This window comes from Panthera uncia, chromosome D2, assembly GCF_023721935.1.
Source record: "Panthera uncia isolate 11264 chromosome D2, Puncia_PCG_1.0, whole genome shotgun sequence".
In the NCBI taxonomy this organism is placed as follows: Eukaryota; Metazoa; Chordata; class Mammalia; order Carnivora; family Felidae; genus Panthera; species Panthera uncia.
Window position 1 is genome coordinate 43,461,806 of NC_064818.1, and position 24,249 is coordinate 43,486,054.

Genomic DNA, 24,249 nt, shown 5'->3' on the forward strand with positions numbered 1-24,249 from the left:
TCTTTTTATAATTTTTATAACTGCAGGATATTTGGGATATCATTCTATATCAGCACAAATAAATGATTCTCATTCTTTTAAAGGACTGTGTAATGTTCATTGTGGCTATTTAACTGATCCCACCCTGATAAATACTTAGGTGAGATTGGATGGTTTTCTGTTTTTCTTTCTTATGTAACCAGCTTTAACCATACTTACACAAGGGTCTTTGTGGTGCAGAGCTCATTTTGCCTACTTTGGGATTTTTCTTTTTCCTGTCATTTTTCATCAATCATTTATTCAAAAATACATGGATTATCTCCTTTGTGCTGGTCACTGGACTGTGCTTAAAACACAGGTAACACACGTATTAGTAAAATGCAATTGCCGTACACAGGGGTTATCTTAATAAGTAAGACATACCTTTAAATAGATCATCAGAATTCAGTGTGCTAAGCACTACAGTGTGTTATTACCAGACTCAGCAAGTTAGCAACACGTAGGGAGTGGAGAGGATTCAATGAAAGGAGGTATTTGAGATGGATCTTTGTGAGGACAAATGGAAGTTCACTTGGCAAAATATAAAGATAACATTTTGATTTTTGAATTAGAATAGCAAGTTCAAAGAAAGGGAGAAGCATTAAATAACTGGGCATATTTAGGAAATAGCAAATAGTTTAATAATGACCAGCAGGAGGCTTTTTGGCAGAGATTATAGTAGAAGATAAAGCAGGTTAAATAGATGGAAAGCAGATTATAGCAGTCTATAGATAGCCTTCTAAAGATTTTGGCCTTCATTTTATACACAAGTGGAAATTGTTGAAAAATTTTAAAGCACACTTGTATTTTTTTATTTATAGTAAAATTTTAGAGTTGTGCTGTAAATATTTTAGAATATTTCATCACTGCTCCAAATTTCCCACTTCTACCCCTTGCTTTAGGTAACCACTGCTTTGGTCTGATTGTCTAAATTTGCCTTTTCTAAATATTTCGTATGCATGGAATCATATGATACATGGTATTTTGCAACTGGCTTCATTTACTTAGCATGTGTTTGAGGTACATTTGAGTTGTAACATGTGCCAGTACTTTATTACCTGATAGTATTCCATTGTATGATTATGCCACACTTTATCCATTCACCAGTTGATGGACCTTTGGGTTGTTTTCACTTTTGGCTATTATGAATAATACTGCTGAGAACATTTGTGTATAAGTCTTTGTATAGACACACATTTTCATATCTCTTGGTTATTTCCATAGAGGGAATTTTAGATCATATAGTGAGTTTATGTTTAACTTTTCAAGAAATTGCTGAACGGTTCTTCCAAGCGGTTGCATCATTTTATAGCGGTGTGTGAGAGTTCCAGTTTCTCCATGTCCTTACCAACACTTGGTATTGTCTGTCTTTTTTATTATGACCATTCTGGTGGGTATGTAGTGGTTTCTAATTATAGTTTTAATTTTTATTTTCCTGATAACTTATGGTGTTTACAATCTTTTCAAGAAGCACAGTTGTATTTTAGAAACAAAGGTACAGTGAAGGAGGTAAGAATGAAGGCAGGCTGCAGTGAAAGATGAGAGCCTGTACTAGGTGTGTATAGCTATAAAGGAGACAGATTTTAAAGATATATCAGAATGGGCAGCATTTCTTAATTACCTCAATATAATAGATGAAGCAGAGGGAGATGAGATTAGTGCTTCCTAGATTTCCAACTTTGACAGTTGGGTAGGTGGTGGTGCTGCTGTTAGCCATGCAAGTGAATATGAGTGCATAAACAATTTTTGTGCTGGTAGATGATGGCTTTTATATTACTTCTGTTCTCTTAATGTGCCACTGGAATAACTATTTAATATTTAGTACTTTGGAAATTTGTATTAGTTCAAGAGAAGGATCTGGATTGAGATACAATTTATTTTTTTTTAATTTTTTTTAATGTATGTTTATTTTTGAGACAGAGAGAGACAGAGCATGAACAGGGAGAGAGAGACAGAGCATGAACAGGGGAGGGTCAGAGAGAGGGAGACACAGAATCTGAAACAGGCTCCAGGCTCTGAGTTGTCAGCACAGAGCCCGACGCGGGGCTCGAACTCACGGACTGCGAGATCATGACCTGAGCCCAAGTCGGCCGCTTAACCAACTGAGCCACCCAGGCGCCCCAGGATTGAGATATAATTTAGATGAGTTATCATTGAATAAATAAAAGTTCAATTCATGAAAGTAAATGGCGTATTGGCTTCTAAATCACTGTATTTGCTGGGTTACTTTTGGTAATTGAAAACTGGTTAAACAATAAAAAGATTTAATATAATAAAAAGATCCAACCTAGTTAAAACATTCAAGCATTATAGCATCACCAAGGACCCAGATTCTTTCTGTCTTTTGATGCAGCCATTCTTTTTTTTTTAATAATTTATTTTTTAATTTACATCCAAGTTAGTTAGCATGTAATGCACCAATGATTTCAGGAGTAGATTCCTTAATGCTCCCTTACCTATTTAGCCCATCCGCTCTCCCACAACCCCTTCAACAACCCTCTGTTTGTTCTCTGTATTTAAGAGTCTCTTATGTTTTGTCCTTCTCCCCATTTTTATATTATTTTTGCTTCCCTTCTCTTATGTTCATCTATTTTGTCTCTTAAAGTCCTCCTACGAGTGAAGTCATATGATATTTGTCTCTCTCTGGCTGTCTAATTTCACTTAGCATGATACCCTCTAGTTCCATCCACGCAGTTGGAAATGGCAAGATTTCATTCTTTTTGATTGCTGAGTAATATTCCATTGTATACATATGTCACATCTTCTTTATCCATTCATCCATTGATGGACATTTGGGCTCTTTCCATACTTTGGCTATTGTTGATAGTGCTGCTGTAAACATTGGGGTGCATGTGCCCCTTCGAAACAGCATACTTGTATCCCTTGGATAAATACCTAGTAGTGTAATTGCTGGGTGTAGGGTAGTTCTATTTTTAATTTTTTGAGGAACCTCCATAGTGTTTTCCAGAGTGGCTGCACCAGTTTGCATTCCCACCAACGATGCAAAAGAGATCCCCTTTCTCTGCATCTTTGCCAACATCTGTTGTTGCCTGAGTTGTTAATGTTAGCCATTCTGACAGATACGAGGTGGTATCTCATTAAGATTTTGATTTGTATTTCCCTGATGATTAGTGATGTTGAACATTTTTTCATGTGTTGGTTGGGCATCTGGATGTCTTCTTTGGAGAAGTGTCTATTTATGTCTTTTGCCCATTTCTTTACTGGATTATTTGTTTTTTGGGTGTTGAGTTTGATAAGTTCTTTCTAGATTTTGGATACTAACCCTTTATTTGAAATGTTGTTTGCAAATATCTTCTCCCATTCCATTTGTTGCCTTTTAGTTTTGCTGATTGTTTCCTTAGCTGTGAATAGAGCAGAAGCTTCATTATTTGTTGGGTTGTCTTCTTAGGCCATCTCTTTCCTTATGGTCCTAAGATAGCTGCCTCATTCTGCTTGACAAACTCAAACCCAGAGTTGCCTGGAAAAAAAGGTTGGGGGATGGAAGGGGTTTTCACCCAAGTGTCTTTTTTTCATCATCCAGAAGCTCCCCAGCAATTTAGTCTCTTGTCTTACTGGCAAGGAGAATGGAAATTGCCACAATTGGCTTAGACCAGAGCTTTCCAAGCCTGGTGTTGAGAATCTTTTTCACATATCTTTTGGAAGGAGCTTTTCTCCCCTTGCCTTTTGGTTATCTGCTATAATTAAGATAGGTAAGGTTTTCTAGACAGGCTGGTTTCATATCATTGAGTTGTTGCTATTCAGTACTTCAGATCAGCTAGTATTTGTTGAAATCCTACTCTGTGTCATCAACTGTGCTAGATTCTAGAATACAACAGTGAATAAAAGCTTAGAGTTTGGTATGGAAGTATGCTTAAGCAGAAGAGTGCTACATAGAATCGTGCACTGTAGTTCATTTGTATTGTGGGTTTAATACTGCTGTTTAAATCTTTGCTTTTATGGGAAAGGCATGTTAAGTTGTAAAATCATGCTTATATTCAATTTGTAAGTGATGTTTTAGAACACAACCCGTCCATAAGTTGACCCTTCCTTTCTGTGTTATGTGGTACTAACCTGCTTTATTATAGAAGTACTTGATAGGGGCGCCTGGGTGGCTTAGTTAAGCATTCAACTCTTGATTTTGGCTCACGTCATGATCTCATGGTTGTGAAATCAAGCGCCATGGTCAGGCTCCATGCTGGGAGTGGAGACTGCTTGGGATTCTCTCCCTCTCCCTCTTCCTCTTCCTCTCCCCTGCTCTCATGATCTCTCTCTTCTCTCTCTCTCTCAAAAAAAAAAAAAAAATAATAATAATAATAATAATGCATGATAAACCTAAATTACACTGCTCATTTGAGTTACTTATAGCTAAAACTGTATTGTATTTTTCTGAAGCATGATGTTGGAATTTTCCAGTTAATGTACCAAAGGTTGTAATATTAATGCATTTAGTTTAAGAGCCCAGCTGGAATGTTTTGTCAAATATTATTTTGTAGTTTGGTTCTGATTTTTTAAAACGGTTATAAGAATGCAGTGATAGTGTTAACAGCAATATTTGTCCAACATTTGGGGTACTTTTTATGGTGCTTGGAGAGGAGAAATGAAGATGAGAAGGAGAGGATTTGGAGTGGTAGAAAGAAAAAATATGCTGTCAGTATTGCTGATTTTGTGAAGACTAGGAAATGACCACTTTTTGACATTTTGTACAAACTCAAAAGTAATCTTAAATTTTGTCTTATGAGTATATTTATCAAAAGCATATGTACACTATTATTTCTGTAAAGCAATTCTTACATAGGAGTGAATGGTCGATGTCCTAAAACGTCGGAGTCAAAGATGACTATAATATCCTTAGTTCGTGTTTGTCACTGATGGGTTATGTATGGTTAGTGATCTTTTAAGTACCCCAGTAGTTTATTTATTTTTTAAACATTTATCTAATTCTCTTTAGAGAGAGAGCATGCGAGAGACCGCGAGCTCGTGAGCAGGAGAGAGACAGAAGATAAGGGAGAAAGAGAGAATCCCAAACAGGCTCTGTGCTATCAGTGCAGAGTCCGACTTGGAGCTCGATCCTCCCACCGTGGGATCATGACCTGAGCTGAAATCGAGTCAGCCACTCAACCGATTCAGCCACCCAGGTGCCCAGTACCCCAGTGGTTTAAAGTTTAACAACTTTTGGGGTGCCTAGGTGGCTCAGTCGGTTAAGCGTCTGACTAGATTTCAGCTCAGGTCATGATCTCCTGGTTTCATGAGTTCAAGTCCCACATCACTTTCAGCCCTGACAGTGTAGAGCCTGCTTGGGAATCTCTCCTTCTCTTTCTGCTCCTCCCCTAATCATGCTGTCTCTGTCTCTCTCAAAATAATTTTTAAAAAAGTTTAACAACTTTAATAATTTTGAGAACCGTGAGGGATCTGTACATTTTGGTGGCAAATAAAGGTATTTTGTAAAGATAATGTGGGATTAAAATGCACTTTTCACATTTGTTTGCCCATATTTACCAACTTTGAAATTCTAACATTAGCTCAATCATAAAACATTAGAATATATCTAGAAAGGTTTGTTTTTCACTTATTCTATCATTAAGAAGCTCTGATGTGTTTTTAAAAGAATTATTTTTTCTTCAATGTGTTTTCCAGCACTAACAGGCTTGAAAATTTCAGACACATAATTTTTGATGAAAGTATTATCATACTTGTTTAGTATTCAGTTTTGACTGGATCTTTGTGGTTGTTAAACCCAAGTTCATAGTGCTAAAAGCCTGTGGTATATTACCTTGTAAGTTAAGTGATCAAAGCTGCACATGTTTACTGATCTCTGCTTATAGGACTGTAGCACTATATTGCAAAGGTTAGGGAAAGCTTTAGTTTATTCACACAGTTTTAGTTTGTAAAAAGTGATTTGCAGACCTGTACTGTGAAGCATATCCTGTCCTTTGATTAATCTTTTATTTACCTCTTAGTAGTAAGGTCACATTTACTTGGTTTTCATTAGTTGGTCTTAGATTCAATCTTTAGACAGTTACATTTTTTTGTCATTTATTTCTGCATTGAGAGGATGGAGGGAGGATAGAAAATTCAGGCAGGATCTTGGACTTTGAAGGTGGCATATTTCCAGATTCTTTAATTATGTATTTTTCTTTTTATTAACTTTAGACTTAGCCTAAAGCTTCAGTTATTTTTTTTCACACCAAGGAAATGGTGTTGTAATAAATAGTGCTGTAATAAACAATGGTGGGTAAGTGGTTCACATGTTAATTTTATTTGATCCATTGGAAATAACCTGGTAGAATTAGAATCAAGCCATGTATTTTTAAACATAGTCATTTTGATGGATTGTTTTAACCTTTAGGAGAATAGGTTAATCTGAGCTTTGCTTAATATAAGTGATTGCCTTCCCTCTTTTCTTCCACACACACCATTTGGGAAGAATGGAGTTGTTGGCAAAGAGGGGCTTTCGGGGAAAATATTTGTCATTTCTAAAATGGAAATACAATGCATTTATTTTTTGATTATATAAGGGAAATTTTTTAAGACTGTGAACATCTCAGAAAAACAAAATCCTGGGGCGCCTGGGTGGCGCAGTTGGTTAAGCGTCCGACTTCAGCCAGGTCACAATCTCACAGTCCGTGAGTTCGAGCCCCGCGTCGGGCTCTGGGCTGATGGCTCAGAGCCTGGAGCCTGTTTCCGATTCTGTGTCTCCCTCTCTCTCTGTCCCTCCCCCGTTCATGCTCTGTCTCTCTCTGTCCCAAAAAATAAAATAAACGTTGAAAAAAAAAAAAAAAAGAAAAACAAAATCCTAAACAGTGTATCTCCATTCCTGCCCTCTTTTCTCTAAGTGATATTCTAAGAGTTGTATAGTCCTGTCAGTACCCTGAAAAATGTTAGGGACCAGTTAAGTTGTAGGTAACCAGTGCATTGCGAAGACAGTAAAAGCTCTTAAATGCAGACAAAGCATTGCTAATTGCTTTCAGGGTCAGTCTGTCTTTAGTTGGACCATGAAAGATTTAGCATGGTCCTATGGCAGCCTGTCTGCTGAGTGGAGACTCTTGTCTTTAAGAAAGCCTGCTATCTGATATGCTAGACAGTTTCAGGTTGCCCAGTTTACATGAATTCAGTCATTATTGCCAAGAGTATTAAACCTCAGTGTGACACAAATGATACTTCTAAATGCACTTGAAGACAAAGGCATTTTGACCTTGCAGTGGGACATAGGTAGTGTTCATGCAGCTTAAAATTTTTCCTTTTACAATATGAAACAGAATACCTTGCTATTTGAAGTTTCAGTTAAAAGATACATTCAACAAAATTATTTGCAAGATCTCTAAGTAAACAACACACTTCTTTAAATAGATTTAAATTTTTCATTGTTTCCCTCTTCCAGATTTGTGAATTTTGTCTCTTAAGGCAGCAGGGGAACTGAATGTCAGGGGTCACATAGTTGTAACCCATCCCCTGGGCTTAGACCAAGTGATGCGATTCATTCCTGACCCCTCCAGTTCCTGATATTCTAGGGGAAAGCTTGACTGAAATGAAAACTGCTTACAGAGATTTTGTGATAAAAGTGAAAATAGGGATATTAGCTGGGTGGTCAAATATAGTTTTGCCGAAGTAGGGGTTTGAATGTTGTAGAATTATAGATTTTAGTGTTGCTTCTAGCTGCTCCTGCTTTTCCAGTTTAAGATGTGATTTTTTTTTTCAAAAATCTAAGCTGATACAGAAATTTTACACGTGAGTAACTTTTTCCACAGAACTGCTATTATCTTTGCAAAGTTGAAAATATGCAAAATGGGAAACTTCTTTGGGCAGAGGTTGGGAAAATGGTAAAGCAATAGGTTAAAGTACTTTAGAATTTTCATTGACTTTACATTGAAAATGTATAGTTTTACACAGGACCTAGTTTTAGTATTGCTTCTCTATGTTTCTTTTAGTCTAAATAAGTTCTTTTTTTTTTTAACAGATTTATGAAAATATGCATCAGTTTAATACTGTCTTGGAATTCATGAGATGGAAGCATAGGTCAAAGCTGTTTGGAGAAAATTGGAAGTACAGTTTTATCTAGCCACATCTCTGAGGTAAGAAAAAGACTTTTAAGAAAATAATTAGAATTATATGAAAATTTTCATTTTCTTAACAGTTGAAAATAGTCCTTCTGTATCAACAGTAATTTCTGACTGGATGTTGGAAAGAGATGATGATGCCCATGCATTCTGTCTGGATAGTACGGATAATGTTGGGCAGCATCCATAGCAAATATAAGTAATTTTTCAAATCTAAGTTTCCTGAGTTTATTTATTTTTAAAGTTTATTTTTATTTATTTTGAGCTAGAGATAGAGAGCAAGTGGGAGAGGGTCAGAGAGAGAGGGAGACAGAATCCCAAGCAGGCTCCATGCCCTCAGCACAGAACCCCAAGTGGGGCTCAAACTCACAAACTGTGAGCTTATGACCTGAGCTGAAATCAAGAGTCAGACATTTAACTGACTGAGCCACCCAGGCACCCTAAGTTTTCTAAGCTTAAGGAAACATTAAAATTAATGTTTTATTGTCTTATTGATCTCTTCATTTTGTCATTTGTTTACATACAACAAATATTTTTGTACATCATGTTTCAAGTCTTAGCATATTGTAAGGGAGATACCATAAAAAAAGCAAAGTATTGCCTTTTTTATTCTTTTTGTTTGTTTCTTTAGAGAGACAGAGAGAGAGCACATGTGCATGGGATAGGGGCAGAGAATGAGAGAGAATCCCAAGCAGGCTCTATGCTCAGTGTGGAGCCTGATGAGGGGCTTGATCCCACGAACCTCAAGATCATGACTGAGCTGAAATCAAGAGTTGGATGCTCAACCGACTGAGTGACCCAGGCATCCCTATTTTTATTTTTAAAAATTAATTTTTTTAAGGTATTGCGTTTTTTAAAAGAGCAGTTTTTAAAGAAAAAAAATACTGTTCTGTTCATATTACATCTTTTGCTATAGTTTTAAATGCTAAGCAAGATTTAGTAAAAAATGTTGAAAATATTCCTTCAGGTATAATTCTGACACTGTTACTGAAGGATGTATCTTATTTTAATGGAGTTACTGCTCAGTGAATTGGGATCAATGAAGAAATTTATGAAGCAGAATTTGATGGTTTCATGTTAACAAATAACCATCAGTATGGTAATGTCCTTAGAGAAATACCTTTCAGTGAGGTAATAAGTTACCTCATAATATAAAACTAGCTAGTTTTGGTGCTTTTATTAAAGTTCTTTTCAGCTCTTAGTTGATGACTGATTTAGGACTTTGCAATATTTAGAAATATTCCAACATTTTATATTGAAAATTAAGTACTCACTGTTTTTTGTGATTATACATTGTGTAACTGGAAAACATTACATTATTGAGGAAGGAAAGCATTCACATTAAGAAAAGGCTTTGTGATTAAGCTCTTATCAAGTTTTCTCTTTTTAAAAAAATTTTTAGTGTTTTTTTTTTGAGAGAGAGAGATACCTTACCTCAAGTTGGTTGTTTAACTGACTGAGCCATCCAGGCACCCCTCAAGTTTTCTCTTTAACATAAATCTAGTTAAGCTCTCAAATTAATATTTTTACTATTAAAATGTATATTAAAGGTGTTTTTAATGTTTATTTATTTTTGAGCGAGAGCAAGAGCATGAGAGGGAGAGGGGCAGAGAAAGAGGAGTACAGAGGATCCCGAGCCTGCTCTGCGCTGACAGGGAGCCCAGTGCAGGGCTTGAACCCATGAACTGTGAGATCATGACCTGAGCTGAAGTCCAACTCTCAACTGACTGAGCCACCCAGGCACCCCAAAAAATATATATATTTTGAAGATCCCTCTATCATTCTTATCTCACAATAGTGACAACAGTGTTTCTCAAAGTATGGAATGTGTGCTGCCAGTACTGTTCAGGATGATTTTAGGTCTTAACACAGGTGAATTTTTAAAAATATTTTCAGGGGTGCCTGGGTAGCTCAGTCAGTTAAGCGTCCGACTTTGGCTCAGGTCATGGTCTATGCTGACAGCTCAGAGCCTGGAGCCTGCTTTGGATTGTAATGTCTCTTTCTCTGACCCTCCCATGCTCACATGCATGCCTGCACACACACTTTCTTTCTCTCTCTCAAAAATAAACATCAAAAATAAATAAGTAAATAAAAATATTTTCAGAGTTTTATATTTATTTTGATAACTTCCGATTCATAACAAGTACTGTCGACTTTTCCATGTAATATTGTGACAGTATGTTCGGACTGTGACTCAGAAACTCAAGTTAATCATATCTTACATTTACAGGAGTAAAATTACTTTGTTCTTTATAAGGTCCCTCAATTGATTTATTTTATTTACTTTCTTCTTGATCTCCACTCTCCTTTTGTCTCCTCCTGCCATAGGAAAGCAGTCTCATTTGTTTGCTATATGTCTTTGAATATGTCTTTGGTGTGTGTGTATGTATGTATTTAATTGACTTAGGTTTGGCTACATATAGTCTGCCCCTTTTTTTCCAGTTTTCTTCACCACTAGAAAGTTAAAATCTCTTTGTTGCTGTGTATATGCTTGCTCACTGGTATTTACATTTAGGATCCCATAGTGTATTGCACCCTATTCTGCTGCTTTAAAGAGGCAATACGCTCTTGTTAAAGTGCAGGCTGTGGAGCCACATTGTTTTAGTTTGAGTCCTGACTGCACCACTTCTTAGTTTGGGCTCCTTTGAAAGTAGATCCTGAGAAAAGGACTTACGACTAGGTAGTTTATTTGCGAGGTGATCCAAAGAAGCAGAAATGGGAGAAAGGGAAAGGTGAGAGAAGTTACATAAAGTGTGGTAAGGAGCTGGTTATCACTATGGGCAATCCTGGGGACCCTCGGAATGCGCCGTAGTATTGTCCCATCAAAGGACAGGGAGCTTGGACATTTATCCACTGACTTTCATCATCTTTTTTTTTTTTTTTTTTTGAGGTTTTTGTTATTTGAGGAATCTCTACACCCAACAAGGGGCTGTAACTTATGACCCTGAGATCAAGAATCAGATGCTCTTCTGACCTAGCAAGCCCGGTGCCCCAATGACTTTTCATCTTCTGTTAGTTGAAGATTGCTCCTGGAGCTTTAACTCTAGCGTTTGTATGGCTGTGCCTGCATATTGCTGAGCCGTCTTCTTTAAGTTTGGAGAAAACCCTAAGGAGCAAAACAGCAGTGCCTTGGCTTATACTTGGTATCAGATGCTGTCAGGCAGTGCATAGAGCTGTCCACCATAGCTATAATGAGGCCGGTAGGGTAAGGGGATGTGTTGCCAGCACCACAAGTGTTTGCTATAGCCTGTTTTTATTTCTCAGATTGCCTCATGTTCCATTAAGCCCACTTTGTCTGCTTCAAATTGGAGGCTGGTTGTAATCGCTAAAAGAAATCTCCAAAACAAGAAGGTTAGTGGACCAAGCTGTAATCCCCAATCCTGTAGCTGATCCTGAGGCCATAATTGATACTCCTCATGAGGTGATCTGTAAACCTTGGGATAGTGGTGCTGGCGGGACGATATACTGTGGGCAAGGAAGACAAACGCATATCTGGAGTGTCAGTTCTATACCCACATGTGTCAGTGGCAGTGATTAGGCCACCTTCAGTAAGGAAGAACCCATGCTGTTGGGCCTGTGTAAAGCCTTCCTGTCTGTCACTGTGGCTCCTCCATTCATGACCCTGTTGGTCAAGCATTGAGGTGGCCCAGAGCAAAAGCTCACTGCAGTCAAGTGACAAGTTATTCCATCTATAGTTGGGAATGTAGTTAAATGCACCTCATTGTTAAATGCACCAAAGCATTGTTGGTGTTTTGTGGTGGGCATTAACGTAAGATATAAAGGTTGGCACTTTGGGCTCTTCTAGAACCATCAACATGCTTCTTCTCCAGGTTCCTTCTCTTTTATTTTCCACTTTTGCTCCTTCCGTCACCCTACCCAATCAGCCATACCATTCACCACTCCTAAGGAGTCCATGTTTTTTCTTGTTTGGTCACTTCTCTCTTTGCCATGCCCACTGAGAGAATTTCTGCCTCCTCATTGTCTTCAGAGTCATCCAAGTAGGGCTGTAGAGCAGTAGTCATTTTTTATCTGTCTTTGTCAGCCAGGACCCAGGTTTTTCTTTTTTGTCATTGGTTACCAGGAACCCACCATAAAGTTGTTGGTGTGAGCATAAGTAAAGACATCTGTTGTGATAAGAGTAGGTGACATGAGGTTCTGGACTTGTATTTACTAGTGCCCTCTACCACTGCCTAGCTAGGTACTATTACAAAAATACCATTTCTATCATATAATAGCTTGCTGCTTCACCTGACCTTGTGAATCATGGATGGGTAGCTCTGGTCACTAAATCCTTGATGTTCCATAGTTGGGTTCTCTACTGGGGCCCAATGGCATGCCAGGAGCTACAGTTTTCATACAGTGTTATGAAGTCATATCCTTGCCTCAGAAAATCTAGGGGTCTGTGCTCCAACTCTCCTATTGGAACTTGTCAGAGAATCTACCACAGATTATTTCTTGTACCTTTGAGTCTGAGCATCAGGGCAGCTTGTGTTGGAGCTCGATCTGCTGAGAGCCTCTTCTCTGCATCCTAATCAAAACTGGCAGCCTTCTATGTCACCCCAAAATTTTAAAAAAGTTTGTTAATGTACAGTCATCTTCCACTGAGCATTAATTCTCAATTAGGATACAAAAGGATTCACCAAAGATGGAGTTCCTCAAGGGAAGGTGCAGGACAAAGGTCATGATAAGGAATGCAAAGTACCCTTCTCAATGGGTCCTGTTCAGTGGCTCTTCAGTGGTTGTGGAGCTGTTCATGTTTGAGTTACTTAGGAGAAAAGCAGTAACTGATAAGCACATCAACTGCCCGCACTATAGAAACCCAGGGATGCTCCCCTTTCTTCACATTGACAGATTGTCGTCGTAATGGTGGTATCCTCTTTGAGCTGCTGTGACAGTGTCTTTGGGGCTGCAGTCCTGCATCAGTGTCCTTTTTGGCAGCTCCGGTACTTGGACATCTGTGAGTGTTCTTCTTTACTGAGAGGACAGACACCATCCTGGGGTCTCGTGTGTGCACTGTCACCCACTGTCTTCTGTTAGCTCTGCCTAAGTAGAAGCCACCTGTTCTCATTTTGAGCTTAGCCTTTCCTCTGGTTGCAGAGTTCCTTTTAAAACAAACTGCATTTTATTTTGCGCCCACTTATGGGGTCTTGGGTTCCCTAAGCACTCATTTAGTTCTGGCTGTAGGTATCTGTTCATTGGCAAACCGGTCAGCATGGGAAGGCAGAATTGTTTCTGTCCTGTTGACTGATAACAGAGGAGTCAACAAATTGTTAGTGATTTCTTGGCACTCTGGGAGGAGTCCTCAGTGCTTCCAGGCACCGGCAGCTGGGAGATTCTTTAGCAAGGTAGCAGATCTGTTAGATCTAGCAGCTTTTTGAAACCCTGCATTGCAGAAAAGCAGTTATAGCTCCAGGCTTGGAAAAAAGATGTGCTCTGCCCTTACTGTTGGTATCTCCCTGGACACCACTGAAAATTTAGTCTTATTCCTACTCTGTGCTGTAGAGAAATCTAGAACTCATCCTGTAGATAATCTGTGGACCTTGCCCTCAGGCTCTTTGCATATTATGCTACCCACCCCCTTCAAAGGGAGGCAGAACGTTTATTCCCATTGTCTTAAATTAGGACTGCCCTCTCATAACTAAGATACCATTCTTCTTATTTTTTTTTTTTTATGTTTATTTTTGAGAGAGAAAGAGAGTGAACAGGGAAGGGGCAGTGAGAGAGGGAGACACAGAATCTTAAGCAGGCTCCGGGCTCCAAGCTATCAGCACCGAGCTTGACACGGGGCTCGAACTCACAACTGTGAGATCGTGACCTGAGCTGAGGTCAGACGCTTAATCGACTGAGCCACCCAGGTGTTCCAAGATACCATTATTCTTAATTTAAGTTGGTGGATACACTCCTGAGTTAACTTATTTGGTCATTCTCCATTTTGGATACTTTTGGGTTTGGGTTGCTGTCTATGTTATTGCAGCTATATATGATACTGTGGGGAGAGCGTGCCACAAGATTTCCAGTAGCATCTTTTCATATTCTGTAGTGACAATTCCTATCCTTACCCTCCATCTGAAATACTTGCTTCCTGCTCTCCTGTCTTATATTTTCACCTGTTTGTGAGGTATTTCCAATCATAAGTATCTCAGAAATTCCAGTTTAACTCGAGCTCATCAGTTTCCTCCCTTTTCTCCCTTTCTTCCACCCCTTCCTTGCTCCTTCCCACCCAGTCTTTGTTTGTAAGGGACTAATAAGGAGGTCTGATAAGCTCATACTATATAAAATCTTGAACAATGTACACCAGAGCCTGGGCTCCTCCTCACTGCCTCCCACCCCACTGCCTTCTTTACCACCCTCCCCTCCATCCCATTTCCAGCCCGTTGACCACCACTTTATAGTCAGGTTATGGTGTATTTAGGTATTCTACTTCCTCTTGAGTTAATTCTAGTATTTAATACCTTTCTTTAAAAAAATCATGCTTCATTTTCAGGTTTATTCTTATAAAATTATGCATAATGAGAATACTTGCCTCATTAGTACAACTTTTATTTTTTTATTTTTTTAATGTTTATTTTGTTTTTGAGAGAGACAGAGAGAGAGAGAGAGAGAGAGAGAGAGAGAGACAGTGCAAGTGGGGGAGGGGCAGAGAGAGGGGGAGACACAGAATCCAAAGCAGGCTCCAGGCTCTGAGCTGTCAGCACAGAGCCCAATGTGGGGCTCGAACTCCCGAACCGCGAGATCATGACCTGAGCCAAAGTTGGACGTTTAACCGACTAAGCCATCCAGACACCCCGAGAATACTTGCCTCGTAAAGTTAGTAAGAAGATTAAATGAATTAATATATGTAAAGTATGTAGAATATATTAAATTTCTTATTTCATAGTACTAAAAAAATGTATGATGGGGCACCTGGGTGGCTCATTCTATTAAGTGTCTGACTATTGATTTCGGCTCAAGTCATGATCTCACAGTTTGTGGGATCAAGCCCTGCATGAACACAGAGCCTGCTTGGGATTCTCGCTCTCCCTCTCTGTCTCTGCTCCTCCTTCACTCACACACACACACTCTGTCTCTCTCAAAATAAATAAAGATAAACTTTTTTTTTTTTTTTTTTTTTTTTTTTTTTTTAAGTATGATAAGAGGGTCACCTGGGTGGCTCAGTCGGTTGAGCATCTGACTCTAGGTTTCGGCTCAGGTCGTGATCTCGCAGCTTCATGGGTTTGAGTCCTGCATCAGGACCCAGTACAGAGCCTGCTTGGAACTCTCTCTCTCTCTCTCTCTCTCTCTCTCTCTCTCTCTCTCTCTCTCATCCCCCCCACCCTCTCTGCCCCTCCCGGACTTGCCCTGTGTCTGTATCTCTCAAAATAAAGGAAAGTGTGATAAGTAAAAACTAATAAACTTAGAGCTAAGATAATTCAAAACATGAAATAAGCCCGAAATATTTTAGGAAGAGGGCTTTTGAATATATGGAGATTCCCCTATTTCATGACTTGGATCTAAATTTCTTTTCTCTGATTATCTAGAAATCACCAGAGGTGATTATGGGAGTGAAGTTCCTTAGCTAGTACTTGGATAGAGGTAAGATAGAGATTACTGGATTGGTAGTTACTGGCTATAACTGTAAGGTTTGGAGATGCATTTTTAGATGCCAGCATACTTATAAAGAATATTAAAGTATGTTATGTGGTTTTTATAGTGAATTTAACTCCTCAATTATGTTTCTCTTAAGAGATTAATATAATTTTTTATTCCTTTTATTCATTTATTGAGCATTTATTGCTTTGTTTAGTTATGTGCCAGAAAATGGAGATTACAGATGCTTCAAGATAAGTCAAAAACTCACCCGACTATATAAGTCTTCTAATGGGAGGAATCATGTCTGTTTCATTTACTGTTGTGTAATCAGCATAGAGCACATACCAAGGGATTAATAAATAGTTTTTAAATGAATGTTAGCCAAGAGCTGTGAAGCAACTATGGTCAATGTTCTGGGTGCGCTGGAAGTAGAGATGGGACCTCGCTCAGCCTGCTGAGGAAGGATCGGGGATTGCCTGCCAGGATTTCTTGTGGACCAATTCTTGAAGAATAAATTAGACTCAACCTGGTGAAGCACAGAGGCTGTGCAAAGGAATGGAAGTCTGGAGGGAATGCCTATAGAGAGAGCGCTACTGTGATTTCAGTACAGTTAGAGCGTTGGAAGGGTGTGGAGGAGGAGGAGGAGGATATTCGAAAGGCTGGCAGAGGCCAGGTTATGACACTTCTTCTGGTGTCTTGCTAATTCTACCCTATTAAAATGAGAATATTCATAGATTTTTAAAGCAGAGAGCATGACAAGGTCATTTGGTTCTAGAAGTTAGCATTTTATTAAATGTGACCATTTACTAGGCTGTATAGCAAATTGTAATACATTTTAAAATATAAATAAATAGTTTTAAAACATTTTAAATAATCGTATCAGCCATAGTTTTTGCCAACAAGTGCACGTAACTAAAAATGAATAGCAAACAGTATATACACACCCATGTTTGGAAATTTTAAAACAGACTTCTGTAAATCCCACAGCTCAAAAATAAAATGACAATACAAATCAGAAAACATCTAGAACTTAACAGTAAAGCAAACTTGGATGTTAATACTTGTCTGACACATTGAAGCCTTAAATACTCAAATTCAAAAAATTAAAAGTATTAATAAGCTAAGTATCTAACCTAAATTAGGAAAAGAACAACAGAATAAATTCAAGAGAAGTAAACAGATGATGAAGATAAAAGCCAGCACTTGCTATTTAGCCCTTGTATTGTTCCATATGCTTTACAGGGATTATTTCATTTAATCTTTATAACCTTGTGGGGTAAGTACGGTTATTATTCCCACTTTATAGATGAGAAGACTGAGTCACAGAGAGAAGCTTATGCAAGCTTCTATGTAATAAGTGATAGAATTGGGGTTTTAAATTATATTTTAACATATATAGGAAAGGATTACAAAAGCCAAAAATTGGTTCTTGAGAAGGCTGATAAAATAAATCATTTAAATGGTAAAGAAAAACCCAGAAAACACAAATAGTATTGGGTATGTAAACAGGGGGGCACGTGACTTCAAATACAGAAGAGATTTTTTTTAAAATCAGAGAATACTTTATGTCAATAAATTTTATAATTTAAATAAAATGACAGTTTTCTTTTTAAAAGGTAACTTAGTAGGGGCGCCTGGGTGGCTTAGTTGGTTAAGTGTCCGAGTCTTAATTTCTGCTCAGGTCATGATCTCATGATTCATGAGATCGAGCCCCACATTGGGCTCTGTACTGACAGAGCAGAGCCTGCTTAGGATTTTCTCTCTCCCTCTCTCTGCCCCTCCCCTGCTCGCTCGCGCTCTCTCTCTCTCTCTCTCTCCCAAGATAAATAAAATAAACATTAAAAGAAAAAAGTAACTTAATAGCGGTACCTGCGTGGCTCAGTGGGTTAAACGTCTGACTCTTGATTTCAGTTCAGGTCGTGATCTCAAAGTTCATGAGACTGAGCCCCATGTCGGGCTTTGCACTGGTGGCATAGGGCCTGCTTGGGATTCTCTCTCTCTCTCTCTCTCTCTCTCTCTCTCTCTCTCTCCCCCTCCCTCCCTCCCTCTCTACCTGTCCCCAGCTCCGATGCTCGTTCTCACTCTCTCTTTCTCTCTCTCAAAATAAATAAATAAACTTAAAAGAAATTTAAAAGATTTTATTTGTAAGCAATCCCTACACCCAATGTGGGTCTCAAACTCAACCCCCAAATCAAAAGAGCCACATGCTATACTATCTGAGCCAGCCAGGCACCTCTTGGCCCAGATGATTTTATCTTATTTTTATTTCTTTGTTTTTATTTCTTTTGAGAGAGGAAGAGAGAAGGCAGTGAGCAGAAGAGGGCCAGAGAGAGGGAAAGAGAGAATCCCAAGCAGGCTCCATACTGTCTGCACAGAGCCAGATGCGGGGCTCAAATCCATGGACCCGTGAGATCATGGCTTGAGCCGAAATCAAGAGTTGGGAGTCTCAACTGACAGAGCCACCCAGGCGCCACATTGGCCCAGATGATTTTAAAACTGAGTTCTATCAAACTCAAACTATTCTATCAAACTATTCTAGTGGTAAATATGTCCAAATTTATACGTATTGATCCAGAGAACAGCAAAATAAAGCAAGTTCCTCAACTTATTCTGTGTGGCTAGTATAACTTTTATACCAAAACCAGACATGGATAATGTGATAGGCCAGTCTTGCTTATGAATACAGATGTAAAACATAACAAAATTCTAGCAAAACAAATCCGAGAGTATATTTAAACATAATCATATCAGGGCGCCTGGGTGGCTCAGTCGGTTGAGCGTCCAACTTCAGCTCAGGTCATGATCTCACAGTCTGTGAGTTCAAGCCCCGCGTCAGGCTCTGTGCTGATAGCTCAGAGCCTGGAGCCTGCTTCAGATTCTGTGTCTCCCTCTCTCTCTGCCCCTCCCCTGCTCATGCTCTGTCTCTCTCTGTCTCAAAAATAAAATTAAAAAAAAAAAAATAAACATAATTATATCTACAATACTGCAGTACCATTCTGATAATACTTACCCAATGTCAGCATCAGGTATAAGGGCACAGTCCCCCAACAAGACTGCCCTTACTTGTGGGACTCCTGGGTTAAGCATCTGACTTTGGCTCAGGTCGTTATCTCGTAGTTTGAGTTCAAGCCTTACATTGGGTGGTGTGCTAACAGCTAAGAGCCTGGAGCCTGTTTCAGATTCTTTGTCTCCTTCTCTTTCTGCCCCTCCCCCACTCGTGCTCACTCTCTCTCAAAAATAAAGAAACATTTAAAAAACAAACAAAAAAAAGACTGCCCTTTCTTGAGACGCCAGTAACAAGTCTGGAACTGCAAATCCCAGAGGATTCCCTGATCCCCTCAGACTTTGTTTAATGATTCACTAAAATGTCTCACAGGATTCAAGAAAGTGGTACATGTACAATGATCATTTTATTATAAAGGATACATATTGGGACCAGCCAAATGAAGAGACACATAGGATGAGGCCTGTGAGAATTCCAAAGGTGAGGCCTCCTGTCCCCCTGGAATCAGGGTATGTCATCTTCCTGGCACATTGGTGTGTTTACAGGAAACTTATCTCAGCTAGGGTGTACAGTGTTTTTATTGGCGTTTCATTGTGTAGGCATGATTGAACAATTGGCTACATGATTGAACCCAATCTTCAGCCCTGTCCCCTCCCCAGAGGTGGGGCTGATTCAGTGCCCCAATCCTCTATAATCACATGGTTGGTCTTTTTGGTGACCAGCCCCCATCCTGAGTCATAAACTCAGGTATGATCTGTGAGGCTCATACATAACAAAGACACTCCTGTTACCCAGGAAATTCCAAAAATTTACTTTAGAGGTTCCCTTCTAGGAACCAGGGACAAAGACCAATTTACTATTCAATAATGACAAAATTGAATTTGTCCCAGGAATCCAAGGATGGTGTGTAAATTATTGCTGCATAACAATTTATCCCAAAACTTAGGGACTTGAAACAACAAAAACTTAAATTAACTTAAATGAATTTAAAAGTAGTGTACTGGATGGTTTGGGCTCAGAGTGTTTCAAGAGGTTGTAGTTAGGATGCCAGCAGGAGCTACCTTCACCTGAAAGCTCTCCTGGAGGAGAATCTACTTCCAAGATGGTGCACTCTTACAGCTGTTGGCAGGAGGCCTCTCAGTTCTTCACCCCAGAGTGAATGACCCAAGAAAGAGCAAGGAGAAAGCTGCATTGCCTCTTAAGACCTACTGTCAGCACATAGTTGGTCACTTTCACTTTCATCTGTTTGTCAGTCCAGCACACACTCAAAGTAATTAGGTCCCACCTCTTGAAAAAAGGAATATGAAAGAATTTGTGGACATCTTTAAAAACTAGCACATTGGGGCACCTGGGAGGCTCAGTCAGTTGAGTGTCTGACTTCGACTCCGGTCATGATCTCACAGTTCATGGGTTCAAGCCCCGCATCAGGCTCTGTGCTGACAGCCTGGAGCCTGCTTCAGATTCTGTGTCTCCTTCTCTCTCTGCCCCTCCCCCGCTCATGCCTTGTCTCACTCTGTTTCTCAAAAATAAATAAATGTAAAAACAAAAATTTTTTTTAAACTAGCACAGATTATTTACTCTTTAAGAAAGCTTTTAATATGGATCATTCCTAATTAATTTATCCATTAACACATGGAAAGAGGAACACTGTGATCATATCAGTAGATGGAGAAAAAACACAATAAAATTTGACCCCATTTATGATGAAAACTCTTAGCAAACTAAGAAGAGAATGGAACTTTAATGTGATAAAGAGTATCAGTAAATTTATAATTAACGTAGGGAAAATGAATAGTCATGATATTGAGGCTTTCTATACATAATATAATGTCTTTCCATGTGTTAACATTTATTCTGTGTCCTTTAGGAGTATTTAAACATTGTCCTTACATCAGTGTTTTGTATTTGGAAGTGCAAAATGTCACAGTCCCAGGGAAGTTACCAAAATATCTACCAGCACTACCATTGGACCCAGGGTCCTACTTCTGGGATTCTGCCTTACAGATTTATTTGCTCAAACAGCAACAGCAGAAGCAGCTATTCAAGTGCTTTGCTTACTATGCTTATGCTTATTATAAGCACTGCTTATACCAGAATATGGAAACAACTTATATCATCAATCAACAGGAGAATGGATCAGTACAGCTGTAAGGTATTCATAGAATGAACACTCTATGTAACAATGACAATGAATGAAAAATTCAAAAATATTGTGGAAATCACTCACAATGTTGAGTGAAAAATAAGCAAATATAAAAATATACATATAGAATGATACAGTTTTTTATACAGCTATAGAAGATTCAAAAATAGGCAAAGCAATGCTGTGTATTGTTTGGGGTATGTATTATATACGGCAAAAGCCTACGAAGCCATGGATGTTAAATACCACATTCAGAATAGCGGTTACCTCAGAGGGAGGGGATGTGAATTCATGGTTTTTGCCCTGCTTTACTCAGCACCTAGGTAATCTTTTTTTAAAGCCGTGGTGGTAAATCCAGTGCAGTTCACTTACAGTGTTCTATTAGTTGCAGGTATATACAGTAACATCTAGGTAATTCTTAGGTTAAATGTTTGAAGTACTGTATTGAGTGGGCACAGTTCATAGACTCACAGGATTGAGATGTGGAAGACTTCATGGCATTATTTTACAAATAAGGAAACCAAGGCCCACAGAGGGAAGTGAATCGGTCAGGATCAGCTAGGCACCTAAGGCAGAATTCGAATTAACTCAGAGGCCGCCTGACCTGAAGACAGTGCTTACCTATAGTACTTTCTTTAAAATAAAAATATAAGTTGATAAGTATTTAAACTAGGTATCTCAGCTGAAAGATACTACAAGGGGGGTGGGGGGGACTCCATCCCACGCCACAGAACTTCTTCAGCAAACTACTCTGAACCAGCATGTTTTAACCTGAAGCAATGTTCTGACACAGAGTAACAAAAATAAAACCTAAATGTTCGTCCGCAGGGTGAAGCGCTTCCTGGATTTCCAGGTGCTTCATGTTAATAAACCGGGATTTATAGTCTCGAGGGTGCTCTTTCTTAGACCCACTGGTTCACAAGGTTTAGTTTTCTGTAGTTTGTGGTTTAATACAGGGAAGAATTACGGATGATCTGATTGCAACGCCTTCTGGTTTACTCAGGGCCTTTGGTGACCTGCAGTTTACTTGTAAGTATTGCCTTTGAAACTTACTTTGTCTGCTTACTGAAGTATTGCAGTTGAGCTTGGACGGTTTGCAGTTCCCTTTGTCAGACCACATTGTACGAAAGAAAGGGCTGTGTTTTCTCTTTCTCTGTGATTATTTCCACAGTTCTTTAACTTGTTATAACTATGTGGTACTGTCAGAAGTATAACCCAAGCCATTGTTTGCCTTAAGCAATATTTTAGATCCTGAGAAGTTACGTTTACTTGTACAAGACTTTCTTAAGACCTTTTAATTTATATCTCAGACTTGAGTATATGCAGTGAAAACAGTGGAAAATTTTCCCCACAGGATCTTGACACACGTCAGGGCTCAAAGTGAGTAGAAGGAAGTGGTGTGGTTTTTGTATCATTTCAGTTGTGTTGAGATAAGGAAATGGAATAGTTTATCCAGAGTACAGCCCTTTTGAGAAGGTTTCATTTGTATATGAAAGAAATTGGCATAATGTTTTCATTCTTTCTGCTATATTTGAGTCATTCCCTCAGCAAATACTGAGTACCAGCTCTTCTTGGTGCTGGCCAGACACTCTTCTTGGTGCTGGCAATACAGAGTGAAAAAATAGACTAACACCCTTGCCCATATGGGGCATGCATTCTGGAGCAGGTAGCAAGCAGTAAGCGAGATAATTCGTAAAATGTATATCAAATTATCGGGTGACAAGTGCTGAAGAGAAAAAACAGATATAAATCTGGGAAGGAGGATATGAGTGCCAGGGGTGAACACCAACACTGTCAATAAGAACGAGATATTTGAGTAAATCCTTGGAAGAGGTAAGGTATCAACTCATACAGATGTCTGGGGGTGGGGGGAACGCTCTGGGTGGAGGGACCCATGGACATCAAGATGTCCTGCAGCAGGGCCAGGCCTGGCATGTCCTGGGACGGGGGGGCGGGGGGGGGTGCGCAGTGCAGTTGGGAGTGGAGGAGCTGGGGTCCTGTGGGCCATTGGAGACATCAGCCCATACTGTGCATGAACAGGGGAGTGATGTGACCTAACATGCTTCCTATCACCACTCTGCTGTGTTGACAATATACTGTAGGTGGACAAGGGTTCAAGCAGGGAGACCAGTTAGGAGGCTGTCTCAGTAATCCAGGTAAACAGTGTTGGTGGCCTGGACTAGAGAGAGGTAGTGAGAAGCGCATATGTTTTGGGTATATTTTGAAGGTAGAACGAGCAGGATTTGCTGACAGGATATGGAATATGAGAAAGAAGGAAAGAGTGGTGAAGAATGAGTCCCAAGATTTTAGGCCTGGGAAACTTGGAAAGTAGAGAGGCTGTTAGCCGACATGGGAAAGACTGAGGGACTAGCAGATTTGGGGAGTAAGAGTTTCTCTTTATGTAGCTGCTGGTCACGTTTTTAAGTAAATTTGTATACTGCTTGAGCTATCTTTAAAGTAACTCTTTCTCACACCAGTCTCTGTTGTTGTTTAGTTTATTCAGAATTACTGATTTTATGCTAACCCAGAATATTCAAGTGTGCCTTTCCCTTAAGCCTTCCTATCAACTAGAATGTTTTTGGTTGTAACGGAAAAACTGACTCTCTCTGACCTAAAAAAAATAAAGGGAATTTATTGACTGTAAACTGACAAGTGCCTGAGTAATTCAGGCTTCAGGCAAGGTTGCTGCTCACTGACCACTCTAAGGACCTGGCTTCTTTTAGCGTCCTGGCTCTGCCTTCTGGTTCCCCTCCGAGTCCCAGCATAGCTGCCAAAAAGCCTCTTGGGCTGCTGTTTTCTTATGCATGTTCAGTCTGAAAGAGTGACTGTGCCTCTGCAGGCACAGCCACAGTCCTGAGTCCTAGTATTAGACGAGCTCTCCTTGTAGCGTGGGGGGATAGAATATGCCAAGTGGCCGAGCCTGGGACGCCTGTACTCCTGAGCTTCAGGGGAACCTGTGTGCTCTGAATTTTTTTTTAAAAAATTTGTTAAGTAGAGAATAAAGTGGAGAAGAAATTTCGGTTGATTTTTCAATTGTTTTTACATTGTGTAAGCACTGTGGTTAATACAGCAAGACGATGATTTTTTTTTTAAGTGGTCAAGTGAGAAGAAAAAACAGAGTAAAAGTAAAATTGCATTCAGAGGTTAGTTTGATCAAGATAATTTTTCTTCTTAGAGGTCTAATGCTGTTGCTTCTTGAACATCTAGAACCGCAGAGGAGCCTTCAGATAATAATGAAAAATGATAGGTCATTTAGTCAAGAATCCATATTTCTCAACAAGGGGAGGACTATGGACATTGGGTTGAACTGATTCTTTAAGGGATCGTCCCTGCACATTGAATTGCATTTTCTATTTTGGTCCCTTGTCACCAACCAAAAAGTCACTCGCATATTTCCAGATCTTCTTAGGAAGGGACACATTTGCAGAAACTCGTGACTGTTTTTGAAAGGGTGTTGTTTC

General features: G+C 39.3%; 1 protein-coding gene across 2 annotated transcripts in view; it reads left to right on the forward strand.

The window, feature by feature from the left end:
• The window catches only part of BMPR1A (bone morphogenetic protein receptor type 1A), a 139,823-nt gene that overhangs the window by 71,435 nt on the left and 44,139 nt on the right, over positions 1-24,249 (forward strand). For both annotated transcript variants that reach the window (XM_049646291.1, XM_049646290.1), the window contains one exon: positions 7,973-8,087. The gene's annotated coding sequence lies outside the window, so the exon portion shown is untranslated. The remainder of the gene's footprint in view (positions 1-7,972; positions 8,088-24,249) is intronic.